This window comes from Mobula birostris, chromosome 13 (genome assembly GCF_030028105.1).
Source record: "Mobula birostris isolate sMobBir1 chromosome 13, sMobBir1.hap1, whole genome shotgun sequence".
Lineage (NCBI taxonomy): Eukaryota > Metazoa > Chordata > Chondrichthyes > Myliobatiformes > Myliobatidae > Mobula > Mobula birostris.
The window spans coordinates 15,105,385-15,120,304 of NC_092382.1; the positions used below are offsets into that span (position 1 = coordinate 15,105,385).

At 43.6% G+C, this 14,920-nt stretch overlaps 1 pseudogene; it reads right to left on the reverse strand.

Annotated features, from left to right (window-relative positions):
- LOC140207820 (uncharacterized) overlaps positions 1–14,920 on the reverse strand; it is a 433,432-nt pseudogene that overhangs the window by 350,995 nt on the left and 67,517 nt on the right.

The window sequence follows — 14,920 nt, forward strand, 5'->3', positions numbered from 1 at the left end:
TATTGATGTCCAATCTTAGTTTTTGGCAATGGGCCTACACGATCTATAATAATTTTGGAAAATAGTTCACCAAATGCTGGAATCGGTTGCAGTAGGGCCACTGGAGTAACTTGATTAGCTTTACCCACAATTTGGCAAGTTTGACACGTTCTGCAAAATGTCGCCACATCTTTTCTTAAAGTAGGCCAGTAAAAATATTTAAAAATCTTATTTGCAGTTTTCTTTACACGTTGATGGCCACCCAAAGGCATACTATGAACCATAGTTAAAATCTCATTCCAGTAAACTTTAGGAACTACTACCTGGTGATTAACTTCCCATTCTTCACTTGCAGGACTTGTAGGTGATCTGCACTTCCTCATTAATACTCCCTTCTCAAAATAATACCCTACTGACACCTTCTCAATTTCACAATCTGGAAGAGCTTGTTCTTTTAATTTGATAATCTCAGGGTTTCTACTCTGCTCTGTTATCATCTTTTTCTGAGATAGAGATAAATCTTCATGGTCAGACTTACTACCAGAATCTTGATCAAACAATGAAGGTAAGAAAGTTTCTGACACATCCTCAAAATTTGAATCCCGAGTTGAACAGTCATGGGTAACAGACCCATCCTGCACATCAATCTTTTTAGCCTTAGCTTGGGTTACAACACAGGAAGAATCCGTTTTAGAAGAATCCATCTGTGGTTCCTCAGGTATGGGCTTTGTTGTCAAATGCACTTCTGGAAAGACTTGTCTGTTTGCTAAGTCATTCCCTAATAATAGAGAAACGCAATTCATCCTTAAACTGGGTTGTAGTCGTAACTTCACAAGTCCCGTAACTAACCCTGACCTTAAGTTTGCTCTATGCAAATGTACTGGCATAAGGGCACTCCCAACACCTCTTATAGAGTTTACCTCACCAATGTCAGACTCATCACTAAATTTGAGAACACTGTCTAATATAAGTGATTGAGAAGCTACAGTATCCCTAAGGATTTTTATTGGCACTGGATTGGGTCCCTCTTTCAAGGATACAAATCCTTCGGTTATAAAATAATCATATCCCCTCTTAACTTGGTCGAAGTCTGACAAAGCTTCATGTGTATTTATCGAACTCTGTGGATTTACAAGTGTTTCAATACGTTGCACACAAGCATCCGGGACTGCCGCCTTCTCCTTTAATCAGAAACAGTTAGCTATGATGTGTCCAGGTTTCTTACAATAATTACAAATAGGACCAAAATGTCTTTCCTTCATATGTTTCCCTTCATCCTTACCTTTCTCACTAACTTCTGACTTAATTTCTGGTTTACCTTGACTCCCTGTGCTATCTTTCCTTTTAAAAGTCCTACCCTGAGGAAATCTACTCTTATGGATTAAAGCATACTCATCAGCTAATTTAGCAGACTCCTGCAACGTAGCAGTGTCCCTCTCATTTAAGTATGTCCTTACCTCAATAGGGATGCACCTTTTAAATTCCTCTAATAAAATCAACTCTTTTAATTTACTCTACTCCCCATTCACATTTTTAGAGGAAACCCATCTCTCAAAACACACAGAATTATCGTAGGTAAAATCCACGTAATTTTTGTCCACAGCTTTCTTCAAATTTCTGAATCTTTCTCTATAAGCTTCTGGAACCAGTTCATGCGCTTTCAATATATGCTGCTTCACAGTATCATAATCAAGTGTTTGCTCAGTAGTTATTGCTGTATAAACTTTCTGTGCCTTACCTCTAATTATACTTTGTTACATCACTGGCCATTGATCTTTTGGTCACCTTGAAGTGAGAGCAACAATTTCAAAATGTTACAAATATTTGTCCACTTCTGTTTCATTAAGTGGAGGAGCCAAAATAACTTCTCGACTAGCAAGAAACTATTTCATAGAACCGGAATTCTGATTCTCAGACTTTAATTTCTCCATCGCTAGCTCAAACTGTCTCTGTTTATCTGCTTCTCTAGTTTTAAATTCCCTTAGTTTATATTCTTCTTCTAATTAACTTCATTCCAAGTCCACTTTAACTTGTTCGAACTTTATCTGTTCATTATGGAACTGCACCTCAAGATTACTGAATGGAAACATTTCTAACGCATCCCCAGCAAAATTACCGGATGCTATATAGTGTGTCACGCTTTTTCTTTGAATTATGGGTTTGTTGTAACTTTTGCAATTCCTTTAAGGTCCAACCCTCTAGCAATCTCGGATACATCACCCTTTTTCGCCATCGCTAATAAGTCCAGGTCTGGTGATTCCATAAACTCATCAATATTCATTGCTGCTGAATACCACCCACAAACCAATCAAACAAAACAATTGGAAATTGCCTTATTCAAATCAGATTACTAATTAAACAAGCACTCAACCTCAAAATCGGAACAATCCCAAGAGCCCCCGATTGGTTACAGCATTAGCAACAATGAATATAGAAATGAGTCAGTGTTTTTTTTAAACAAACATAAACATTTATGAAACTTTGCTCCACAATAGTGAAAAGTAAACAAACAACTAACTTAACCGGAGTTAACTGCTATACACAACTCTGCAACAATTCTTAAAGTGGTAAATTCTAACACAGTTCTTAAAGTAGTAAATTCAAAAGTTCAAGTGATTTACACAGTCAATAAGGAGAGACTTCTCTGGAGACGGATTTCTTCACAGACATGACGTTTCTGCTGATTCTGTCCAAAGGATTCACGATGAAGGAAATAAAACGGCGTAAAGGAACTGACCTTTTCCAGGCAAGTAACACTGCTGAAACTTCCCTGCTCTTTTGCAGGAGTTATCTCAGATGCAGGTCACTATTTCTTGACCGAAGACTCAATAAGGTCGATCCTTCATTACCCCGCTGAACGACTCCAACCTTATTGTGATCCTTCAGGTTCCTGTCCTTTTGATGAAGGTCTTCACTCTCCGATACTGAACTGCAAAGGTAAAACTAACAAAAACCTGGCAGATATTGGCAAAACTGCCAGCACAGAGGTTTTATCTTAAAATAGAAAGTAAAACTCCGGTTTAAAATGAAACTGCATCATGAGACAAATACGCAGCATAACGGAGTATCTGACAAACTAAAAATAACTCAGCTGAAGACAAACTGCGTCACACCAGGGTTCCCCATAATATACCTGTTGTGAACATGTCATCACGTGACCTCACATTGGCGGGAAAATTACATCACCCCACCATCACAAGACCATTACCTCATGCTCATAAGATTCTGCATTACATCATGGTCATAAGACAGTCACAAGATACCCACAAGATATGTAACAGTGGTGACTGGAACCCATCCCACAGGGAGAGCGAGAGGTGAACAACAGGGGAAGGTTTAAAAGGACTGTCTTGGAACAGATGCTCCGGCAGGGTCCAGCCGGCCTGAGTTAACTCTCTACTGTACACTAGGTGTGTTATAAATTCACCAAGTACCAGAGACAGAGTTTAAAATAGAACTGATTTATTTCTCTCAGATCCAGAATATTAAACTCCAGTCCCATTAAAGGTGAATATGCAGCAGAGGAAACTACTCCCATGCCCAGTGACCAGGGTGCAGAACTGGGTGTGGTGAGCAGCAGCAATAATTGCAGAGTTCAGCACCGACAGTCACTCTCAAAATTGCATTCAGCAACGGTGATGGACAAATATCCAGCATGCAGCTTATTGAAACTTTCTCCGCAGTGTGAGTCCAGTCGAGTGTCACAGCTGTCAGACACTGTAAGGTTTCACTGCTCATGTAATGGCCTCTCTGCAATGTTTCACTGCTGAGGTAATGGCTTCTCTGCAGCAGTAATGTTTAGGTTACGACTGGAGATAACAGGGTTTCAGAGTGCGGGGCTATCCAATGACAGAAATGTTCTTTCTTGTGAGTCTGGAAGAGAGATTTTTGTGGTTTTTTGCTGGGGAGAGATGAGAAGATGAGAATGGAGAGAGTGGGCCCTTTTTCTCTTTTTTTGTTTACTTCACTAACCATATAGTCAAAGTAGGAATTATAAAGCTCAATAATTTAATCGCATATTGTGTACTGTTCGTTATTTCGGGGTACTGATTTGTAACAGGAGACACATCACACAGCATCCACGCAAACGAGATTTCTTAACGTTGGCCGGGCTGGGGGGCTGTCACAACCTATATTAAGCTGCTAGCTAAGCGAGAGTTACATAAGGTTAGATGACTGAGTGAATCACTTCCCACATTCACAGTAGGTGAACAGCCTCTCCCCTAGTGTGAACCCGGTAGTGGGTCATAAGGATAGATAACTGAGTGAATCACTTCCCACATTCGCAGCAGGTGAATGGCCTCTCCCCAATGTGAACTCAATGATGCACATCTGGTTGATTTGGCAGACAGAATCTCTTCCCAAAGTCCGACCAGGTGATCGGCCTCTACCCAGTGTGAACTTGCTGGTGCCTCTGTCGTTGAGATGACCGAGTGAATCCCTTCCCACAGTCTGAGCAAGTGAACGGCCTCTCTCCAGTGTGAACACGCTGGTGTGCTATTAGGGTGGATGACCGAGTGAATCCCTTCCCACAGTCTAAGCAGGTGAATGGCCTCTCTCCGGTGTGAACTCGCAGGTGTCTCTGTAGGGTGGATGATCGAGTGAATCTCTTCCCACAGGCTGAGCAGGTGAACGGCCTCTCCCCAGTGTGAACTGACTGGTGTTTCAGTAGGTCAGATGACCGAGTGAATCCCTTCCCGCAGTCTGAGCAGGTGAATGGCCTCTCCCCAGTGTGAACTGACTGGTGTTTCAGTAGGTGATATGACTGAGTGAATCTCTTCCCACAGTCTGAGCAGGTGAACGGCCTCTCTCCAGTGTGAAATCGCTGATGTATCTTCAGTTGGGATGAGCAAGTGAATCCCTTCCTACAGTCTGAGCAGGTGAACGGCCTCTCTCCAGTGTGAACTCGCTGGTGTGCCATTAGGGTGGATGACCGAGTGAATCCCTTCCCACAGTCTGAGCAGGTGAATGGCCTCTCACTGGTGTGAACTGACTGGTGTCTCAGTAGGTCCGATGACCGAGTGAATCCCATCCCACAGTCTGAGCAGGTAAACGGCCTCTCTCCAGTGTGAACTCGCTGGTGAGACATTAGGGCAGATGACTGAGTGAATCCTTCCCCACAAATTCAGCAAATGACCAGCCTCTGCCCAGCGTGAACTGACTGATGTGTTCACAGTTGGGAAGACCGACTGAATCCCTTCTCACACACAGAACAGATGAATGGCCTTGTCCCAGTGTGAACTTGCTGATGTACCTTCAGTTGAGATGACAGAGTGAATCCATTCCCACTGTCTGAGCAGATGAATGCCTTTCCTCTATGTAAAATAATGGGCGTGCTAGTTGGTCAGATAGTGAATCCCTCCCCACCATCTGAGCAGGAAGGATGATCGAGTGAATCCCTTGCTCCACTTCTTAAACATCTGGACAGAGACAGCAAAACTGGCGTGTTGTGTTTGAGATTCCTGTAGATAAATTCCTTATTGTTTTTACCCTGACAAAAGATTTACAAATTCCAACAATGGGTGCAGGACAACATTTCAGATGAGATCACTTGAGTTGTCAAGGTGTGATCTGGCATCACACTGTCACAGTGAAGTTCAACCCAACTTGGAGAGAGAAATCATCTTCTAACTGGGCACAGTGATGGTATCTGGAATGACCATCAAATTCTCTGATGTTCTTTCTGTGTCTATGAGAATGGATACAGAGGAGATATCAGGAGTAAGCTTTTTTTTATGCAGAGAGTGGTGACTGCGTGGAAGGGGCTGCCGGTAACAGTGATGGAGGCGGATACAATAGGGTCTTTTAAGAGACCCCTGGACAGGTATATGGAGCTCAGAAAATTAAAGAGCTATGGCTAACCCTAGGTAATTTCTCAGGTAAGGACATGTTCGGCACAGCTTTGTGGGCCAAAGAGCCTGTATTGTGGATTAGGTTTTTTTTCTATGTTTCTGCTGTCACCAATCTGCGACTTGGCTCAGTTTGACTCTCTCCATTGGTATTATTCCCGGTTCCCACTGAGTTGCATGGGTGCCTGGCCCCACCGTAACTGAAACACTCACACACAAATAGCCTTTGTTGACATGCAGCTGGGATTTCCTTTTATGTACTGTTAATTTAAAGCATCACAGTTTTGAAGCCATGTAAAAATTTCCTGCCCAGATGAATCATTGGTATGCACAGCTGTTAAAAGGACTTAGAGTGAATATCAGTATTATTTCATGTTCTTGTCACAGAGTCATGCAAAAGTACAACACAGAAACAGGCCCTATGGGCCATCTGGTTTGTACTGAACTATTTAAACTGTCTAATCCCATATCCCTACCATCCAGATACCTATACAAACCTCTTCAATGTTGAAATTGAGCTCGCATGCACCACTTGTTCTGGCTGCTCATTCCACACACAGATGACCATCTGTGTGAAGAAGTTTCCCCTCATGTTCGCCTTAACATCTCACCTTTCAACCTTAACCCATGGCCTCCGGTTGTAGTCCCACTCAATCTCAGTGGAAGAAGCCAGCTTGCATTTACCCTATCTATAACCCTAAAAACTGTGGTATACCTCCATCAAATCTCCCCTCGATCTTCTACATTCCAAGGAATAAAGCCCTGACGTGTTCAATCTCTCCTTATAACCCAAGTCCTCCAGACCTGGCAACATCCTTCTGAACTTTCTCTGAACTCTTTCAACCTCTCTTACATCTTTCCTGTAAGTAGGTGACCAAAACTGCACACAACACTCAAAATTAGGCCTCACCAATGTATTGTAAAATGTCAACATAACATCCATCTCTTGTACTCAGTACTTTGGTTCATGAAGGCCAATATGCCAAGATCTTTCCTTCTGTCCCTATCGAACTGTGACACCACTTTCAGTGATTTATAGACCCGTATTCCCAGATCCCTTTCTTCTACAGCACCTCTCAGTGTCCGAGCATTCACTGTGCAAGACCTTGATCCTACCAAAGTGCAACACCTCGCACTTGTCTCCATTAAATTCCATTTTACATTTCTTCGGCTGGTCCAGATCACACTGCAAGATATTATATTCTTCCTCACTGTCCACTACACCCCCAGTCTTAATGTCATACAGAAATTTGCTGCTCCAGTTAACCATGTTATCATCCAGATTACTGATATAAATGACAAACAACAGATGCAGCACTGATCCCTGTGCAACACCACCACTAGTCACAGGACTCCAGTCAGAGAGGCAACCATCTGCTACCACAGTCTGGCTTCTCCCAAAGACAGTGTCTCATCCGATTTACTATCTCATCTTGAATGCTGAGTGACTGAACATTCTTGACCAACCTCCCATATGAGACTTTGTCAAGTGCCTTGCTCAAGTCCATGTGGACAACATCCACTGCCTTGCCTTCATCCACTTTCCTGATAACTTCCTCAAGAAGCTCTAGAAGATTGGTTAGACATGAACTACCATGCACAAAGCCATGCTGTCTATCCTTAATCAGTCCACAACTATCTAAATACTGATATATCCGGTTCCTGCACATACGTTCCAGTAACTTTCCCATTACTGATGTCAAGCTCACCAACATATAAAATTCTAGTTTCTTTTTAGAGTCTTTCTTACACGCGGAGCAACATTGGCTGTCCTCCAATCCTCCAGTCCCTCACGTGTCACTGAGGATGATTTAAATATCTGTGCTTGGGCCCCAACAGTTTCTGCACTTGTCTTCTGCAGGGTCCCAGGGAACAACTTGTCAGGCCCTGGGGATTTATCCATGCTAATTTGCCTTAAGACAGAAAACACCTCCACCTCTGTAATCTGTACAGGGTCCATGAAGTTGATGCTGCTTTGCCTCACTGCTATAGACTCTGTGTCCATCTCCTGAGTAAATACAGATGCAAAAAAATATTTAAAATCTCCCCTATATATTTTGTCTCCTCGTATGGATTACCATTCTGATCTTCCAGAGGAACAATTTTGTCCCTTGCAATCTTTTTGGTCTTAACATACCTGCAGAATCTCTGAGGATTCTCCTTCACCTTGTCTGCTGGGGCTACTTCACCTGAATTTCCTGTACCTCATCAGTACCCCATTTACTCCTATCTGCCTGTACCTGGTATGCACCTCCTTGTTTTTTGATCTGGGAGAGGAAAGCCAAAGGGGTAATAGAGGATTCATGAGTTTGGGGAACAAAACAAGAATGTATCTGATACCAATGGTAAGGCTTGCTAGTGCTTCACAGTGTGTGGGGTCTGTGAAACAAAAGTTGCAGGATGAATGGGAGCCTGAATAACAGAACAGATAGTGGAGGGGTTGTGGAGACAGTTGTTGTTCAGACTTCAGACAAAGTCAGGAATGAAAAAGTTGAGCATGGTGCAGTGAATATGCTGAGGCCCATATATTTCAATGCAAGGAGCAGCGTAGGAAAAGCGGGTGTGTTCAGCGCATGGATCAACACCTGGAATTATGACACTAGGATCTGGCAACTGCAGATTGGGACAGGCTGCTTTAAGACAAAGGTGTGCTTGGTAAATGGGAGGCCTTCAAAGTGAAATTTTGAGAATACAGAGTGGGTATGTGCTTGTCAGAATAAAAGGTAAAGATAAAAACTGCAGGGAACTTTGGTTTGCAAGACATATTGAGATCCTGATGAAGCACAAAATGATGTTGCATAACAGGGATAGGCAGGTAGGTTCTTATGGAGTATAAGAAATTCAAGAGAACACATAAGAAATAAATCAGGATGGCTAAGAGAAGGCAAGAGGTTGCCCTCACAGAAAAGAGGAAAGGTAATCCTCAGGGATTCTAGAGATAGATTAAGAGCAAAAGGATTGCAAGGGACAAAGTTGGTCCTCTGGAAAACCGGAATGGGAATCCACGTGTGGAACCAAAGCAGATGGGAGAGATCTTAAGTATTTTTTTTCATCTCTATTTACTCAGGAGATGGACACAGGGTCTACGGGAGTGAGGAAAAGCAGCATAAAAATTGTGGATCCTGTACAGATTAAAGAAGAGGAGATATTTGCTATCCTGAGGCAGATTAGGGTGGAAAATCTCCAGGTCATGACAAGGTGCTCCCTCAGACCCTGTAGGAGGCAAGTGCTGAAATTGTCCTTAGTGACGGAGGAGTGTAGGATAGCCAAAGTTATTTTGCTGTTCAACATAAAGCATAGAAATACACAGCATATTCCAGGCCATTCAGCCCACAATGTTGTTCCAACCATGAAACTTACTCTAGAAACTGCCTGGAATTTCCCTAGCACATAGACCTCTATGTTTCTAAGCTCCATGTACCTACCTAAGAGGCTGTTAATAGACCCTATTGTATCTGCCTCGACCACCGCTGCTGGCAGTGCATTCCACACACCCACCACTCTATGTGTAAGAAAAACTTACCCCTGACATCCCCTTGGTATCTATTTCCAAGCACTTTAAAACTCTGCCCCTCGTGTTCGCCATTTCAGCCCTGGGAAAGAATCCTCTGGCCCAATGCCCCTCATCATCTTATACACCTAGAAAAGGTTCCTAATATAAACAAAGAAAGTATACGTTGCTTTGAGGATTTGTTAGTATACAAAATTATGAGAGTATAGATAGTGTAAACGCTAGCAGCTGTTTCCACTGAGGTTGGGTGGGATGACAACCAGAGGTCATGGGTAAGTGGGGAAGGTGAAAATTTAACGGGAACATTTGGAAAAGCTCTTTACTGAAATGGTCGTGAGAGTGTGGAATGAGATACCAGCACAAGTGGTGAATATGAGCTCAGTTTCACCATTTAAAAGAAGTTTGGATGGGAGCCTGGATGGTAGGGGTATGGAGGGCGATGGTCCCGGTGCAGATAGTTGCATTAGACAGGTTAAATGCTTTTTGGCATTGACTGGAAGGGACAATTAGTCTGTTTCCATAATGAACTTCTCCATGTTTCTATGACAGAGAAGCTGGTCAATCTTGTTTGGAAGGGAAAATGTAAGAGTGACAACGGAGCAGCAATGGCTGGAGCTTCTGGGAGCAATTCGGGAGCCGAGTGATAGATACATCCCAAAGAAGTGGAAGCATTGGAAAGGCAGAAGGACACAACTGTGGATGAAATGAGAAGCCAAAGCCAAAGAGAGGGCAAACAAAAGAGCAAACACTATTGGGAAGCTATTAGAAACCAACAGAAGATGACTAAAAAACAGTCCGATGAGCTCAGTGCGTGGAATTATGATACTGTCGTCATTAACGGGTCTTGGTAGCACCAAACAGTCTGAGGCATTTGGAGGAACAAAATATCCGTGGCCTCAATATCTGTGGAAAAGCAAGGTTCCCTGCACCAGTTACCTTTCAACTTTTATTTTGACAGGCACATACAAACTCTACACCCTCAAAACTTCACTTCTGAAGGCCTCCCACTTACAAGTACTCCTTTGCCAGAAAACATCTGTCCCAAACCACACTTGTCAGCTCATTTCTGATACGTTCAAAATTGACCTTTCTCCAACTTAGAATCTCAACCCGTGGTCCAGATCTATCTTTTCACATATTTACTTTGAATCTCATAGCATTATGATCACTAATTCCTGTCACCAGCCCTGGATCATTTCCTAACAGCTCGTTGCACACTTTTGCGTCAGGAGTTCTACCTACTGATCAGGGGCACATTGACAAACTCTACCCCATCTCGTTCTTTTACAGTATGGGAGTCCCTGTCAATATATGGAAAGTTAAAATCACTTACTGAATCAACCTTTCTTTCTTGGCATGGTCTGCGATCTCTCTACAAATTTATTCCTCTAAATCTCTCAGACCATTGGGCACAACCAAGTCCCAATAATGGCTACAATATCATAATGAGGGATTGAAATTTGGTGAAAGAGGGAGAGAAATCGTGCATTCTAAAAGGTTTACTAAAATGTTGCCTGGGTTTCATCTCCTAAGTTACAGAGAAAGGTTAAAAAAGTTGGGTCTTTACTCTTTGGAGCGTAGAAGGTTGAGGGGGTCTTGATAGAGGTGTTTAAAATTATGAGGGGGATAGATAGAGTTGACGTGGATAGGCTTTTTCCACTGAGAATGGGGGAGATTCAAACAAGAGTTGAGAGTTAAAGAGCAAAAATTCAGGGGTAACACGAGGGGGAACTTCTTTACTCAGAGAGTGGTAGCTATTTCCAAGCACCTTAAAACTATGATCCTCGTGTTAGCCATTTCAACTCTGGGAGAAAAAAAACCTCTGGCTATCCACACAATAATCAGTGCCCCTCTTCATCTTATGCACCTAAAAAAGGCATAAACAAGGAAATTATATACTGCTTTGAGGATTTGTTGGAAGTAGGCAACATTATGAGGGTACAGATAGGGTAAATGCAAACAGGCTTTTTCCACTGAGGTTGGGTGGGATGACAACCAGAAGTCATGGGTAAGTGACTTCCCCATTTAACAAAAATTTAACAGGAACACGTGGAAATCCTTTTCACTGAATTAATTCTGAGAGTGTGGAATGAGATGTCAGCACAAGTGCTGCATGTGAGGTTGATTTCACCATTAAGAGAAGTTTGACAGGTACCTGGGTGGTGAGGGTATAGAGGGCTATGGTACTGGTGCAGGGCATTGCATTGGACGGCTTAAATGTTTCTAGTATTGTCTAGATGGGGCAACTGGCCTGTTTCCACACTGAACTTCTCCATGTTTCTATGACTTGACTGGAAGGGGAAACTGGTAGGAGTGACAATGGAGCAGCAGCGGCTGGAGTTTCTGGGAGCAATTCGGGAGCTGAGTGCACGGTAGATACATCCCAGTGAAGCACTCTAAAGGCAGGAGGACACAACCGTGGCTGAAATGAAAAGCCAAAGCCAACATAAAAGCCAAAGAGATGGCAAATAATAGAGCAAAAAATATTTGGAAACTTTGAAAAACCAACAGAAGATGGCTGAAAACATCTCATGGCATTATGATCACTGGATACAAAGTGTTCCCATACACTAATTTCTGTCACTAATTCTGGATCATTTCCTAATCGCTTATTCTACGTTTCTATGCTGGAAATTCTACGTACTGATTAAAGGCACATTTGACAAGCTCTACTCCATCTTGTCCTTTTATGGTGTGGGGTCCTAGTCAATATATGGAAATTTAAAACCACTTACAATCTCAACCCTTGTTTCTTGGCACAGTCTGCGATCTCTCTACAAATTTGTTCCTCTAAATCCCTCACTGTTGGGGGCAACCAACTCCCAGTAATATCATAATTCCCTGTCCTGGGCTCATCTGGCTTTCCTCCAATGCTTCTTGCATTGTGATATAGACAGCTTAGGAGAGTAAATTGCACCATGCTCAACCTTTTGATTACTGACTTTCTTTGAGATCTGAACAACATCTGTCTGGTGTCAAGAAAACAACCTCTCCCTCATGGTCACAAAAACAAAGGAGCTGGTTGTGGACGACAGGAGGAATGGAGACAGGCTAACCCTTATTGACATCAATGGATCTGGGGTTGAGAGGGTGAACAACTTTGAATTCCTCGACATAAACATCACCAAGGATCTCACCTGGTCTGTTCATACCGGCTGTGTGGTGAGAAAGGCACAACAGTGCCTCCTTCACCTCAGACTGTTGAAGAAGTTTGGTATGGTTCTACAAATCCCAAGAACTTTCTACAGGGGCACACTTGAGCTCATCCTGAGAGTCTGCATCACTGCCTGAGATGGGAACAATACTTCCCTCAGTCACAGGAACCTGCAGAGAGTGGTGCAGATAGCCCAGCACATCTGTAGATGTGAACTTCCCACTATTCAGGACATTTACAGAGACAGGTGTGTAAAAAGGGCCCAAAGGATATTGGGGACCCAATTCACCACAACCCCAAACTGTTCCTGCTGCTCCCATCCAGGAAACGGTACCACAGCGAAAGGACCAACAGGCTCCGGGACATCATCTTCCACCAGGCCATCAGACTGATTAATTCATGCTGATACAATTGCATTTCTATGTTATATTGAATGTCCTGTTGTACATATTAATTATTATAAGTTACTATAAATTGCACACTTAGACAAAGACGTAATGCAAAGATTTCTACTCATGTATATGAAGGATGAAAGTAATAAAGTCAATTCAACCGCTCCACTATCTGTTCTATCATTCTGGCTCCAATCCTCCCTGTAACTTTAGTTTAACCACCCACCCCACAGGTACGCACTAACAAGCCTTACCAGTAGGATATTTATCTCCTTCTAGTTCTGTTCCCCAACTAACAAATCCCTTATCATCCATCTGAATTTCCTCAGTCAGGTAACACCCACCAAGAGTTTCTAAAGTGGTCTACCTGCTGTTGTGGGGGATGGCAACAAGAGTCTCCCGTGATGGCTGTTTACCCTCATTCCCCTTCCTGACTCTCATCCTGTGTCCTGCACTGTGGGTGTAACTCACTTCACTTCATGTCATATCAATCACCCACCCCAAATCCTGGATGATCCGGAATTCATCCTTTTCAAGTTCCAACTCCTTAAAGTGCAAGGTTACAAGCTGCAGCTGGATGCAGATCTTGTAGGTGAGGGCATCAGGAACACTGGAGGTCTCCCCTCTAATTTCTAATGACCAGTGTGCGGAAAAATCTTGTGCTGTGCAATTTTTTGCCCGGTGACAACAACATGTGGGCACTAAATTTTACATTTTGAGCTATTCATTTTAAAGCTAGCAAATCACTGTCAATAAAAACTTTGATGTCCCCTGGGTTTGATCAAGTTCATCTGCACTCTCACACAACCTGTATAGTAGGCCTGTAGTGGGTAATGAAGGATTTTCTCACCAGAGGTTTTGCACACTGTCCATATGTGATTCTCTTGCTAAATAATGCTTGAAAAAGTCAGATTTCCAAATATCACTCCACTTCTTCCCACTTGCAAATTCTCCAGCAACTTTTGCATCGTCACAATACACACAGGTAACACCAGTTTCTGTATTGTACATAAATATTTCCCCTGAACCCTCCCCCAGGTGACTGACGGTGGTGAACTCAGTGATGGCAATGCCAATGAATATGAAGGGAAGGGCAGTAGTCTGTCTCATTGGAGTCTGGCACATTTGTGATGTGAAAGCTACTTGTTGCCCAGGACAAAGGTGTTTGATATCATTATGTACCCAGAGAGAGTGGGACAAAACATGTTCTCACGGGTAGAAAGTCCAGAACAAGAGGGGGTGGAACAAGCAACAGACACAAAATGCTGGGGGAACTCAGCAGGCCAGGCAGCATCTATGGAAAAGAGTACTAATGCTGAGTTCCTCCAGCAATTTGTGTGTGTTGCTCGGATTTCCAGCATCTGCAGATTTTCTCTTGTTTGTGACTGGAGGCAGAACAAAGGTGATTTTCACAACAGCTGATGTAAAAGATTTTGTTCCCTTTCTCCGAGTTCCCGATCCTTGCATTTGGACAGCTGGAGCTCAGCTCTGTCTGAGAGACCCATCGGTTCCCATTCCCTCATCAGCCGGAAGCTCCCCGGGGCCCGTGTACGGATGGTGGGGCTGAGAGAGAGGGAAGAGAGCAGGACTGTCCCGGGATTGCGGGTCACGGAGTCCGGAGTCACAGCAACTACCCGAAGTCGGTGTTGAAAACGCCGCCCGGTGAGACCCCCAACCCGGAGATCCCTTCTCACCTCAACCGATCATCCGGGGCCTTTTGTGCCCCGCGCGCTGGTGAGCTCGAGCTTGGTCGGTTTAACGGCTGGGCTACTGATCACGTGACCAGCCCCTCCCCCACCGCTGTCAACAGTGAAGTCACGCGCTGCGCTATTCCCATTGGTGCGAAGCGATATCAATCACTACTTCCAACCAATAGCGGAGGCGGACCAGCCGAGAGGGCGTTACCCCCGCTGACACCGTCTCCCGAACTTTCCGTCACGGCGGGACAACCGTCAAAGTAAATGTCCGCTTTCTGATTTATTTCCATTTCCCTCCGAGGGAAGTTGGGGCGTTTGTGAAGCGTCTCCTGCGGCCG